This window comes from Triticum aestivum, chromosome 1B (genome assembly GCF_018294505.1).
Source record: "Triticum aestivum cultivar Chinese Spring chromosome 1B, IWGSC CS RefSeq v2.1, whole genome shotgun sequence".
NCBI lineage: Eukaryota > Viridiplantae > Streptophyta > Magnoliopsida > Poales > Poaceae > Triticum > Triticum aestivum.
In genome coordinates, this window is record NC_057795.1 from 531,520,009 (window position 1) to 531,533,325 (window position 13,317).

Here is a 13,317-nt window from a genome sequence, read left to right on the forward strand (position 1 = left end):
GGAAAATAATGTAAATTGCGAGGAGACGAGATTTTTTATTAGGAACCTGGTTGATGTTGAAGATCCTCCCCGACAATGGCGCCAGAAATTCCTTTTGATGTCTGCTAGAACTACGTCAGTATTTCCCCAAAGAGGAAGGGATGATGCAGTATAGCTACGGTAGGTATTTCCCTCAGTGATGAGACCAAGGTTATCGAACTAGTAGGAGAACCTCCTCACACCACATAAATAGCACCTGCACAGAAATAACAAATACTCGCAACCCTACGTGTTAAAGGGGTAGTCAATCCCTTTTGGGTACGGCGCCTCAAGATAGGCAAATAACGTGAGGTAAAAGTGGTAGATAGGATAAATAGATCGCGAAACAAATAAATTGCAGCAAGGTATTTTCGTATTTTTGGTTTAATAGATCTGAAAATAAATGCAAAGGAAAATAGATTGCAAAGGCAAATATGATGAAAAGAGACCCGGGGGCAGTAGGTTTCACTAGTGGCTTCTCTCGAGAAAAATAGCAAACAGTGGGAAAACAATTATTGTTGGGCAATTGATAGAACTTCAAATAATCATGACGATATCCAGGCAATGATCATTATATAGGCATCACATCCAAGATTAGTAGACCGACTCCTGCCTGCATCTACTACTATTACTCCACACATCGATCGCTATCCAACATGCATCTAGTGTATTAAGTTCATGGAAAAACGGAGTAATGCAATAAGAACGATGACATGATGTAGACAACATCCGTTTATCTATTGCGTAGATATAGATCCCATCTTGTTATCCTTAGTAGCAACGACACATATGTGTCGGTTCCCGTTCTGTCACTGGGATCAAGCACCGTAGGATCGAACCCACTACAAAGCACCTGTTCCCATTGCAAGATAAACAGATCAAGTTGGCCAAACAAAACCAAAATATTGGATAAGAAATACGAGGCTATAAGGAATCATGCATATAAGAGATCAAAGAAGACTAAATAACTTTCATGGAAAAAAACATAGATCTGATCATAAACTCAAAGTTCATCGGATCCCAACAAACACACCGCAAAAAGGCTTACATCATATGGATCTCCAAGAGACCATTGTATTGGTAATCAAGAGAGAGAGAGAGGAAGCCATCTAGATACTCATGCATCATCGGAGAGGCACCAATGGAAGTGGTGAACCCCTCCATGATGGTGTCTAGATTGGATCTGGTGGTTCTGGACTCTGCGGCGGCTGGAATTGATTTTAGTCGACTCCCCTAGGGTTTCTGGAATATTGGGGTATCTATAGAGCAAAGAGGTGGTTCAGGGGGCACCTGAGGTGGGCACAACCCACCAGGGCATGCCTGGGCTTCCAAGAGCGCCCTGGTGGGTGCTGCTCCCCTTGAGGCACCCCTAGGTGCTTCCTTGGCCCACTAGATGTCTTCCGGCCCAAAAAATCCTCCAGGAGTTTCGCTGCATTTGGAATCCATTTGATATCGATGTCCTGCGATGTAAAAAACCTGCAGAAAACAACAACTGGCACTAGGCACTATGTCAATAAGTTAGTACCAAAAAATGATATAAAATGACAATAAAATGATCGTAAAACATCCAAGAATGATAATATAACCGCATGCAACAATAAAAATTTATAGATACGTTGGAGACGTATCATATATATGTATATTGTTATTCCCTTTGTGGTATCATGTGAACGTCGACTACATGACACTTCACCATATTTGGGCCTAAGGGAATGCATTGTGGAGTAGTTATTAGATGATGGGTTGCTAGAGTGAAAGAAGCTTAAACCCTAGTTTATGCGCTACTTCGTAAGGGAATGACTTGGATCCAAAATTTTAATGCTATGGTTAGATTTTATCTTAATACTTTTCTCGTAGTTACGAATGCTTGCGAGGGGGTTAATCATAAGTAGGAGGTTTGTTCAAGTAATAAAAACACCTAAGCACCGGTCCACCCACATGTAATTATCAAAGTAGCGAACACGAATCAAGCCAACATGATGAGAGTGATATGATGAAATTCCCGTGTACCCTCAAGAACATTTTGCTTATCATAAGAGATTGTTTTGGCTAGTCCTTTGCCTCAAAAGTACTGGGCTACCTTGCTGCACTTTTATTACTGTTACCTTTATTTACTGGTTACAAATTATCTTTCTATCAAACTATCTGTTACCGACAATTTCAGTGCTTGCAGACATTACCTTGTTGAGAACCACTTGTCATTTCCTTCTGCTCCTCATTGGGTTTGACACTCTTACTTATAAAAAGGACTACGATTGATCCCCTATACTTGTGGGTCATCAAATACAATGTTATCCTCGATGTTCTTGGAGATCTATTCAATGTAATCTTCTTTTGCGGTGCATTTGTTGAGATCCGATGAATTGTGGATTTATGATAAGATTATCTATGAATATTATTTGAGTCTTCTCTGAACAATTTTATGCATGATTGAGATAGCTTTGTATTTCTCTCTGATCTATCAATTTGATGTGGCCTACTAGATTGGATTTTCTTGCAATGGGAGAGGTGCTTTGTGATGGGTTCAATCTTGCGGTGTCCTCACCCAGTGACAGTAGGGGTAGCGAGGCACGTATTGTATTGTTGCCATTAAGGATAAAAAGATGGGGTTTTTACCATATTGATTGGATCTATCCCTCTACATCATGTCATCTGCTTAAGGCGTTACTCTGTTCTTATGAACCTAATACTCTAGATGCAGGTAGGAGTCAATCGATGTGTGGAGTAATAGTAGTAGATGAAAAATCGTTTCGGTCTACTTGTCACGGACGTGATGCCTATATTCATCATCATCGCCTTAGATATCGTCATAACTTTGCACTTCTCTATCAATTTCTCAACATTAATTTGTTTACCCACCGTTTGCTTTCTTCAAGAGAGAAGCCTCTAGTGAAACCTATGGCCCCCGGGTCTATTTTCCATCATATATTTTCAGATCTATAAAACCAAAAACCCAAAAATACCTTGCTGCACTTTATTTATATTTACTTCGTTTTGCCTTTTACTTATATTTTATATATATCTCTATTAGATCTCACTTTTGCAAGTGACCATGAAGGGATTGACAACCCCTTTTTCGCGTTGTGTGCAAGTGTTTGTTAGTTTGTGCTTGTGCCTCCTATTGGGGACTTGCTTGTGCCTCCTACTAGATTGATACCTTGGTTCTTAACTAAGGGAAATACTTATCTCTACTTTGTTGCATCACCCTTTCCTCTTCAAGGAAAAAATCAACGCAGGCACAAGAATTAGCACAGAGTGATTGTATTGATTGTCCATTTCTTCTCATAGAGTAAGATTATTTGGAAAATGCGGTAGAAGCCTTGCTCGATGATTCTCCAAAGGTTTGTTGAGCTGTGATTCAAAAGAGTGATATGAAAACCCAAATTAGCGAAATCACCCTTTACTAGCTTAGGAGAAGGACCTAGGTTGTTAATATGCGATGTAGGGACTGTTCCTCCATAGACCAGGGAAGGGGGAACCGAGTCAAAGGTTCCTGTCCCATTCTTGATTTGAAGGGAGGTGGTTTGAGTACCTTTAGGCGCTTCCTTGTCGGACTTAGCCTCCGTCTCTGATGCAATGGGATTAACCACAAGCAATGGGCCAGGAGTAGTTTTCAACCCATCAAGTAATTCTTTGAGCATGGACTTGACCTCGGCCGGAAAGATGTCTTAAGGGAAGCCATACCTTCATTTAAGTCATCTCGGGTGATCGAGGTCAACTCCACAGCCTCAGGAACTTCCTCATCCCCATTCATGTTGCCAACCATACTCTTTGGGGGGGGGGGGGAACCCCTAATAAAGAGACGAGGCTCTAATACCAATTGAAAGGATCGATATGGTTGACTAGAGGAGGGGGTGAATAGGAAATTGATGTCTACTATGCAACTTTATTCTTGTAGACACGTGTTGGGCATCCAAGCGTAGAGTTTTGTAGGACAGTAGCAATTTTCCCTCAAGTGGTTTACCAAAGGTTTATCAATCCGTGAGAGGTGTAGGATGAAGACAGTCTCTCTCAAATGACCCTACAACCAAATACAAGAAATCTCTTGTGTCCCCAACACACCCAATACAATGCAAATTGTATATATGCACTAGTTCGGTGAAGAGATGGTGATAAAGTGTAATATGGATGGTAGAAATATATTTTTATAATCTGAATAAATAAAAACAGCAAGGTAACAAATAGTAAACGGGCACAAAAACGGTATTGCAATGCTTGAAAATGAGGCCTAGGGTCCGTACTTTCACTAGTGCAACCTCTCAACAATGCTAATATAATTGGATCATATAACCATCCCTCAAAGTGTGATGAAGAATCACTCCAAAGTTCCTATCTAGCTGAGAACATAAGAATAAATTGTTTGTAGGGTACAAAACCACCACAAAGCTATTCTTTCCGATCAATCTATCCTAGAGTTCGTACTAAAATAACAACAAGCTATTCTTTCCGATCGATCTAACCAAGAGTTTGTACTAAAATAACACCAAAGCAAATTCAGATTCGTAATACTCAATCTGACACAAAGAACTTCAAAGAGTGCCCCAAGATTTCTACCAGAGAAACAAAGACAAGAATGTGCATCAACCCCTATGCATATATGATACGTTTCCAACGTATATATAATTTATGAAGTATTCATGCTAATATATTATCATTCTTGGATGTTTTACAATCATTGTATAGCAACTTTATATCATTTTTTGGGACTAACCTATTGACCCAGTGCCCAGTGTCAGTTGCTGTTTTTTGGTTGTTTTTTACATTGCAGGGAATCAATATCAAACGGAGTCCAAACACCGCGTAACTTTTTGGAGATTTTTTTGGGACAAAAGAAAGCCAGTGGGCCAAGGAAGCACCTGGGGGGCTGCTCGAGGGGAGCAGCACACACTAGGGCACGCCAGGAGGCCCAGGCGCGCCCTGGTGAGTGTTGCCCACCTTGGGCGCTGAGGGAGTCCTGGATTAAGGGGTCCTTGGACAGCCGGACAATGTACTTTGGCCAGATTGTTGGACTATGAAGACACAAGATAGAAGACTTTGACCCGTGTCCGGGTGGGACTCTCCTTTGAGTGGAAGGCAAGCTTGGCGATTCGGATATGTCAATTCCTTTCTGTGTAACCGACTTTGTATAACCCTAGCCCCCCTCCCCCGATGTCTATATAAACCGGAGGGTTTAGACTTCTAGGGTTTATCCACAACAATCATATCCTCCTAGGCTAGACTTCTAGGGTTTAGCCATTACGATCTCATGGTAGATCAACTCTTGTAGTACTCATATTCATCAAGATCGATCAAGCAGGAAGTAGGGTATTACGTCCATAGAGAGGGCCCGAACCTGGGTAAACATTGTGTCCCTCGCCTCCTGTTACCATTAATCTTAGACGCACAGTTCGGGACCCCCTACCTGAGATCCGCTGGTTTTGACACAAACATTGGTGCTTTCATTCTAGACTTCTAGGGACGTTGATCGCTTCACAGCGTCGATACGCGTCACCACATTAACAAGCTGCCGCACCAAACCGAAATAACTATCCGGAATGGGTTTAGTTGCACACAGCCGGGCTATGACGTCCTTCATGGCAGTGACGGACATCTTGTGGAGCTCGGCCCGTTGGGCCATCTATTCGTTCAACAGTGGACGCTTCGGCATGTCAAATTGCGACCAAAACAATATTTCTGTTGCTTGTCCTTGCGCGTGGAAAAACTGATTTGCATCGGTAGCACTCTTCGGCAGGTCCATAAAGGGGTCCGGAGAACTCCACCATTGATTCAGCGGCGCATACTTCAGATCGCCAAACTTAGTTTGCAATAAAAAGGGCTTACCAGCCGCGATCTCCCCATCTTGTTGGATCTCCTCCCGAGCTACTCTAGACTCAGACCGGGCTTCTTCGCCTCTTGTAAGGCCTTGTCTAGATCAGCCGCTTTTGGCTTTGATATCTTTCTCAAGATCCTGGCATCGGTTAGTGGCATTCTTCAACTCAAGTGCCATGGTAGATATCCTCTCCTCGCACTGACGCCGAGCGGTCTGCTCTACTTTCAATTTGGCGGCTGCCTTTTCGGCAGCTGCATTACCCATCCTGGCTTGCTCCTTGGTCCGGGCAAGTTCTGCCTGAAGGGTCTCAACTGCGACAACACTATCTGCAGTTATGCATATACAGATTTTTAGTATCACGCTCATTTCACAATACTAGCATGTACTGAGTGCCCGAGAAACATACCTTGTGCCTCGTTGAGCCGCCTGTTCATAAGCATGATGTCATCATCCGCCACATCAACTTTCTGCTTCAAATGTGCTACCTCGATAGCTTGGGTAGTCCCCACAGATGTAACAACCTGTGTTTCAATTAGTCATATCATTTCCTGGGCATATATTTGATCCTCTGATCGCATTCCTTTGGATTTCAACCAGAGTCTCAGGGGCTACTATCTATACACAGGTGCAATTTGCACTTACAATAAAACTGAAAGTACACCACATACCTCGAAGCCTCTTAGTAGGCTAGAAAAGGCTTCATTCAATCCGCTTTTCACGGACCAAACTCTTTCCCTGTAGGGTGTTCCTCTAAGATGGAGGCATGTTGGAAAATGTTCATCAATGCATCCGACGTCCCTTGGACATTTGATAGTCCAGGACTTTTGTTGTTCCCTGTAGGGGCCGCACACACAAGACCCTGGGCAGCCGAAGTATTATATTCGGCCCCGGTCGTCACTGTCCCTTGCGCCACTTGCAGATCGGGCAGGATCCTCCGAGACGACACCTCAACGTCGTCTGCCTTATCAGGCAGGGAAATCTGTGGAGGCGTCTCACTCTCCATCATCTCCGGAAGTAGATCCCCCTAAGAGGAGGACTGTTGAGGAGGGCTGCGTGCCGGACTACATACATGAGTTTAAAATATTACCCTTATAGCCAGGAAGGAACGGGACATGTTTAAAACACCCTGGTTCACTTACTATCCAGCTAGGGGCTCATCTTTACGAGGTGACTGTGTGTTAGTGTCATCCCCTGCCTGGGGATGTCCTCCCCCTCTTAGAAGCTTTTCTCTTCAAGTCTTCGAAGGCGGTCCGCTTCTTCCCATGAGGGGAAGGGATGTCAGCTTGCCCTTCCCTTCTACTTTTGGAGGTGGAAGTTCTGGTCTCCCCGGATAAATTGCCTGGTGAGCCTCTGGAATGAAGGTTGCCTTGGGCCTCTTCGCTCTCCTCCTTATCTTCCCCCGCCGGCACTTGATATGGCGTCGGAGCCAGCATCTTGGTTAGCACCGGATCGGCATAGTCTTCGGGAAGAGGAGCCGGACACCTGATTCTCTCCGCCTTCTTTAGCCAACCTTGGCCGAGTGGAGTTTTATCAAAACGTTGTTATGAGTAATCTAACTGAACTGTGTTTGGGAGTCAAGTACTTACCGGAGTATCCGGATGATTGCAATCAAGACCAAGGTCTTCTGTTGTATCCGGCCACTGTTTTCATGCGCTGAAGAACAATTTCCACATCTCTCTGAGCATTATGCCGGAGAAGTGCTAAAGGGTCCGTGGACCTTCTGGATTGAACTCCCAGATACGGAGAGGGCGCCGCTGGCACGGAAGAATCCGACGGACTAATATTACTTCGACAATGTTGGTGAGGTTGATGCCCTTCTTGATGTGGCTCCGAATACGACTTTGCAATGTATGCACTTCATCGACAGAACCCTAGTCCAACCCCTTGTTGACCCATGATGCAAGCTGAAGCGGAGGGTCAGATCGAAATGCAGGTGCAGCTACCCACTTTGTACCATGGGGTTCGGTAATGTAGAACCACTCCCGTTGCCATGGATCAGAAGATTCTGTGAAGGAGCCCTTCGGCCAGGGGGAAGCGGTAAGTTTTCTTATTGAAGCACATCCGCACTTCGCTTGTTTCCCTCCGATCACCTTTGGTTTCATATTAAAAGTCTTGAGCCATCGGCTGAAGTGTAGGAAGATACGGAGGAAGGCCTCACACGTGGTGATAAACACTAAGATGTGGAGGAAGGAGTCTGGGGCTAGATCATGGAAATCTAGTCCATAATAAAACATGAGCCCTCGAACAAAGGGATGGAGTGCAAACCCAAGCCGTCGCAGGAAGTGAGATATAAACATGACCCTCTCATTGGATCTGGGAGTAGGAATAACCTGCCCTTGAGCAGGAAGCCTGTGGTAAATCTCCACAGTCAAGTATCTTGCCATCCTAAGCTTTGAGATGTATTCCTCTATGACAGAAGAGGCTATCCACCGGCCTTGAAGGCTGTGTCCATACATGGCTAGAATCTCGAAGCGACTGGATTGACCCTTGGGTGTTGGAACTCGAGGTGGGAGGGGGAGGAAGGGAATAGCGTGGAAGAAAAAGGACAGGCCTTAGCCCCTTTATAAAGACGACGAATATCAGACATCCCTCCATGGCCTTAAAACATGCCTATTCCCAAGGAGACGTGCCAACTGGACGGTTGGGTTACCCAGGCCTGTCTTGATGAAAATCCCACAATAAGGGGACATGATCTCTGTTTTGACGAGACGTGCCAATGAAAACCGCCTCCCGAGACAAGGGGTAGCGGGCTAGAACACGATTCAAAATAATGGTCGGGTGATGACATAATGCCACCAAGATAGTCAGCGGATTGGACTCATGAAATATTATACTCTCTGCGGGTACGTGTGGAATTTGTTTTGCAGAGCCAGACACGATTCTTGTGTTCGGAATTTACTTTGAAGTATTCGAAGGAGGAACCCACCTTGCAATGCCGAAGACAATCTGCGCGTCAGGCTCATCATCATTGAATCCTAGTTCAGGGGCTACTGAGGGAGTCCTGGATTAAGGGGTCCTTGGACAGCCGGACTATGTACTTTGGCCGGACTGTTGGACTATGAAGACACAAGATAGAAGACTTCGTCCCGTGTCCGGGTGGCACTCTCCTTTGTGTGGAAGGCAAGCTTGGCTATTCGGATATGTAGATTCCTTTCCCTATAATCGACTTTGTATAACCCTAGCCCCCCCGGTGTCTATATAAACCGGAGGGTTTGGACTTCTAGGGTTTATCCACAACAATCATATCCTCATAGGCTAGACTTCTAGGGTTTAGCCATTATGATCTCGTGGTAGGTCAACTCTTGTAATACTCATATTCATAAGAGTTCAATCAAGCAGGAACTAGGGTATTACCTCCGTAGAGAGGGCCCAAACCTGGGTAAACATTGTGTCCCTCGCCTCCTGTTACAATTAGCCTTAGACGCATAGTTTGGGACCCCCTACCCGAGATCCACCGGTTTTGACACTAACAGATGCCTCCTAACCGCCTCTCGCCCTATAAATTCTAAAATATTCCAAAACCCTTTGGGGTAGCCCTAGATCAAAAGTTTCGCTGCCGCAAGCCTCTGTAGCCATTGAAAACCAATCGAGACCCCGTTCCGGCACCTTGCCGGAGGGGGGAATCATCTCCGGTGGCTGCCATCTTCATCATCCCGGCGACCACCATGATGAGGAGGGAGTAGTCCACCCTCGGGGTTGAGGGTTTTTACCTGTAGCTATGTGTTTAATCTCTCTCTCACACGATCTTGAGATGTCACAATCTTGATGTATCATTGGCTTTGTTAATATAGTCGGATCATATGGTGTTTCCCCTCTCTATCTTGTGATGAATTGAGTTTTCCTTTGAGATTTCGTTTTATCGGATTGAATACTTTTATGGATTTAAGAGACATGATATATGTCTTGCAAATCAATACTCGTGGTGACAATGGGGTATCATATTGATCCACTTGATATATGTTTTGGCACTCAACTCACAGATTCCCGAGGTGACATTGGGGTAATCTATGCATAGGGGTTGATGCAAGTTCTTGTCTTTGCTTCTCGGATAGAGATCTTGGGGCACTCTTTGAGGTTCTTTGTGTTGGATTGAGTATTACGAATCTGAAATTGTTTGGTGCATATCCTATCATTAAATCACGGGTACTCGCGGTGACATTGGGGTATCTAGGTGACATTAGAGTTGGTTGATATGTATCATATGGTGTTATTTTAGTACGAACTCTTGATTAGATTGATCGGAAAGAATAGCTTGCTATTATTTTAGTATGAACTCTGGGATAGATTGATCGGAAAGAATAGCTTTGAGGTGGTTTCGTACCCTACAAACAATTTCTATCTTTTGTTCTCTGCTAATAGAAACTCGGGAGTGATTCTTAATTGCACTTTGAGGGATAATCATATGATCCAACTATGTTAGCATTGTTGAGAGATTGCACGAGTGAAAGTATGCACCCTAGGCCTCATTTTCAAGCATTGCAATACCGTTTTTGTGCGCATTTACTATTTGTTACCTTGCTGTTTTTATTTATTAAGATTATAAAAATATATTTCTACCATCCATATTACACTTTTATCACCATCTCTTCGCTGAACTAGTGCACCTAGACAATTTGCCATTATATTGGGTGTGTTGGGGACACAAGAGATTTCTTGTATTTGGTTGCAGGCTCATTTGAGAGAGACCATCTTCATCCTACACCTCTCACGGATTGATAAACCTTAGGTCATCCACTTGAGGGAAAATTGCTACTGTCCAACAAAACTCTGCGCTTGGAGCCCAACACGTGTCTACAAGAATAAAGTTGCGTAGTAGACATCAAGCCCTTTTATGGCGCCATTGCCGGGGAGGTGAGTGCTTGAAGGTATATCTTTAGATCTTGCAATTGAATCTTTTAGTTTCTTGTTTATTCGCTAGTTTGTTTTATAAAAGAAAACTACAAAAAAATGGAGTTGAGGTTGCATCATATTATTGATCAACTTTATAATATCTTTCTTGAAAGTGATGGTTCGGAAAATTGTGCTCAATTGTTAGAAGAAGAAGTCAATAAAATGTTTGGCACAAATTAATTGAATGATGGGCATGATTTTCATGTTGTCGGCGTGAACACTTTGAATATCCATGATGCTAATGATATGCAAAGCCACAAGCTTGGGGATGCTATGTTTGATGAAGATGATATTTTTAGCCCCCCTAGTTTTGATGAGAAAATTTACTATGATGAAAGCATGCATCCTATCTATGATGATTATGGTGATGACATGTATGCTATATTGAATAATGATAACCATGAAATTTGTCATCATGGTAGTTATTTTGTTGAGTTTGCTCCCACTACTATTGATGAGAAGAAATTTGTTTAGGTGGAGAGTAATAAAATTTTATGCTTGTAGATCATGAAAAGAATGATTTATGCGATTGTTATATTGTCGAATTCATTCATGATGCTACTGAAAATTACTATGAGAGAGGAACATATGCTTGTAGGTGTTGAAACAATATCAAGTTTCCTCTCTACGTGTCGAAAATTTTGAAGTTGCACTTGTTTTGCCTTGCTATGCTAGTTGATTCTTGCTCCCAAGAGTTATTTGCTCACAAAATCCTTATGCATAGGAAGTGGGTTAGACTTAAATTCGCTAGTCATATGCTTCATGATGCTCTCTTTATGTTTCAATCTTTATCTTTTATGTGAGCATCATTGAAATCATCATGCCTAGCTTAAAAGGCATTAAAGAAAAGCGCTTGTTGGGAGACAACCCAACACTTCTATCTATTGTTTTTGTGTTTTCACATGATTAGGCTACTGCAGTAATCATGTTTTATGGCTTTTGTTTCAATAAAGTGCCAAGTAAAGCCTTCGGGATCATGTTGGGTGATGGTTGATTTGATCTTGCTGAAAAACAAAAACTTTTGCGCTTACGATAATAACTCTCATTTTTAACAAAAGAGTGCTTTTGAGTTGATTCTTGCAGAAGATTAATGTACAAATTTCTCACGTGGTCCAAATTTTTATCATAATTTTTGGAGTAGCAGAAGTATGGTTTAAGTACAGATTACTGCATACTGTTCTATTTTTGACAGATTGTGTTTTCAATGCATAGTTTCCTTGTTTCCTTGTTTCTATGGCTTATATTGCTGAATACAAATTGTGGAAATGATATGATACAGTAGGCATTGTGTGGAAACAATTATGAATCCTGTCTTTGAGAGTAGCAAAGTGAAATGGTTTGCTCTTTATCATACTAACCTATCTCACAAAGTTCCGTTAAGTTTTATGTGATTGAATTTTGAAGTTTTGGATGAGATATCGATATGAGGAGAATAATGAGTGACAAGATCCTAAGCTTGGGGATTCCCAAGGCACCCCAAGTTAATATCCTAGGATGATCCAAGTAACTAAGCTTGGGGATGCCCCAGAAGGCATCCCCTCTTTCGTCCCCAACATTATTGGTAACGTCACTTGGAGCTATGTTTTCATCGTCACATGATATGTGTTTTGCTTGGAGCGTCAATTTATTTTGTTAGGATTTGATTTCTGTTATTTATAATAATGTTTTGCATCTTTTATTTCAATAAAAGTGGCAATGATAGCCTTTGCCATGCTTATTTTGCAAGTATACATGTTGCTGTTTCAAAACAGAAAGTTTATCGCTGTTGAAAAAATTCTGTAGAAAAGTCAGAATATGATAAAATGTTGAAATTTTTTGCAAAATAATATCTAATAAAGTTTCTATAGTGTGTAGTTTGTTTCATAATTTTTGGGGTTAGGGAAGTATGATGAATATTGCATTCTTTACAGACTGTACTGTTTTGGCAGATTGCTGTTATGTTTGCATTGTTTGCATATGTTTGCTTGTTTAATGATTCTATTTGAGAGTATGAGTATTAAATATGCAGATGCATTTAGTATGCAATGTTGAATAATAAATTAATTATTTTCTATAATAGAGAATGATAAGGTTATTGCATTGTTTTATACTTACTTATCTCACGAGTTCTTGTTGAGTTTTGTGTGGATGAAGTTTTTGAGATTTAGGGAAACCGTGATATAAGAGGAATTAAGGAGACACAAAATCTCAAGATTGGGGATGCCCAAGGCATCCCAAGTTAATATTCCAAGAAGTCTCAAGCATCTAAGCTTGGGGATGCCCCGGTAGGCATCCCACCTTTCTTCTTCAACAATTATCGGTTAGTATCGGTTAAGCCTAAGTTTTTGCTTCTTCATATGAGTTGTGCTATTCTTAGAATGGCATTTTATTTTGTTTTTGCTTTCTGTTTTAATAAAATACTTAGACCTGAAAGTTTTAAAATAAAATAGAGTCCTCAAATAGTTGCCAGGGAGGCTAGGTGAGTGGCATTCACATCTCGTCAGCGAAGCTCTTTTCTATGGAATTGCTCTAGTGCTTCACTAATATCCTATGAGTGAATTGTTGAATAAATTGAATGTCATGAAGTTGAAATCATATAATGCCTAGTGGTAGCTTCACAT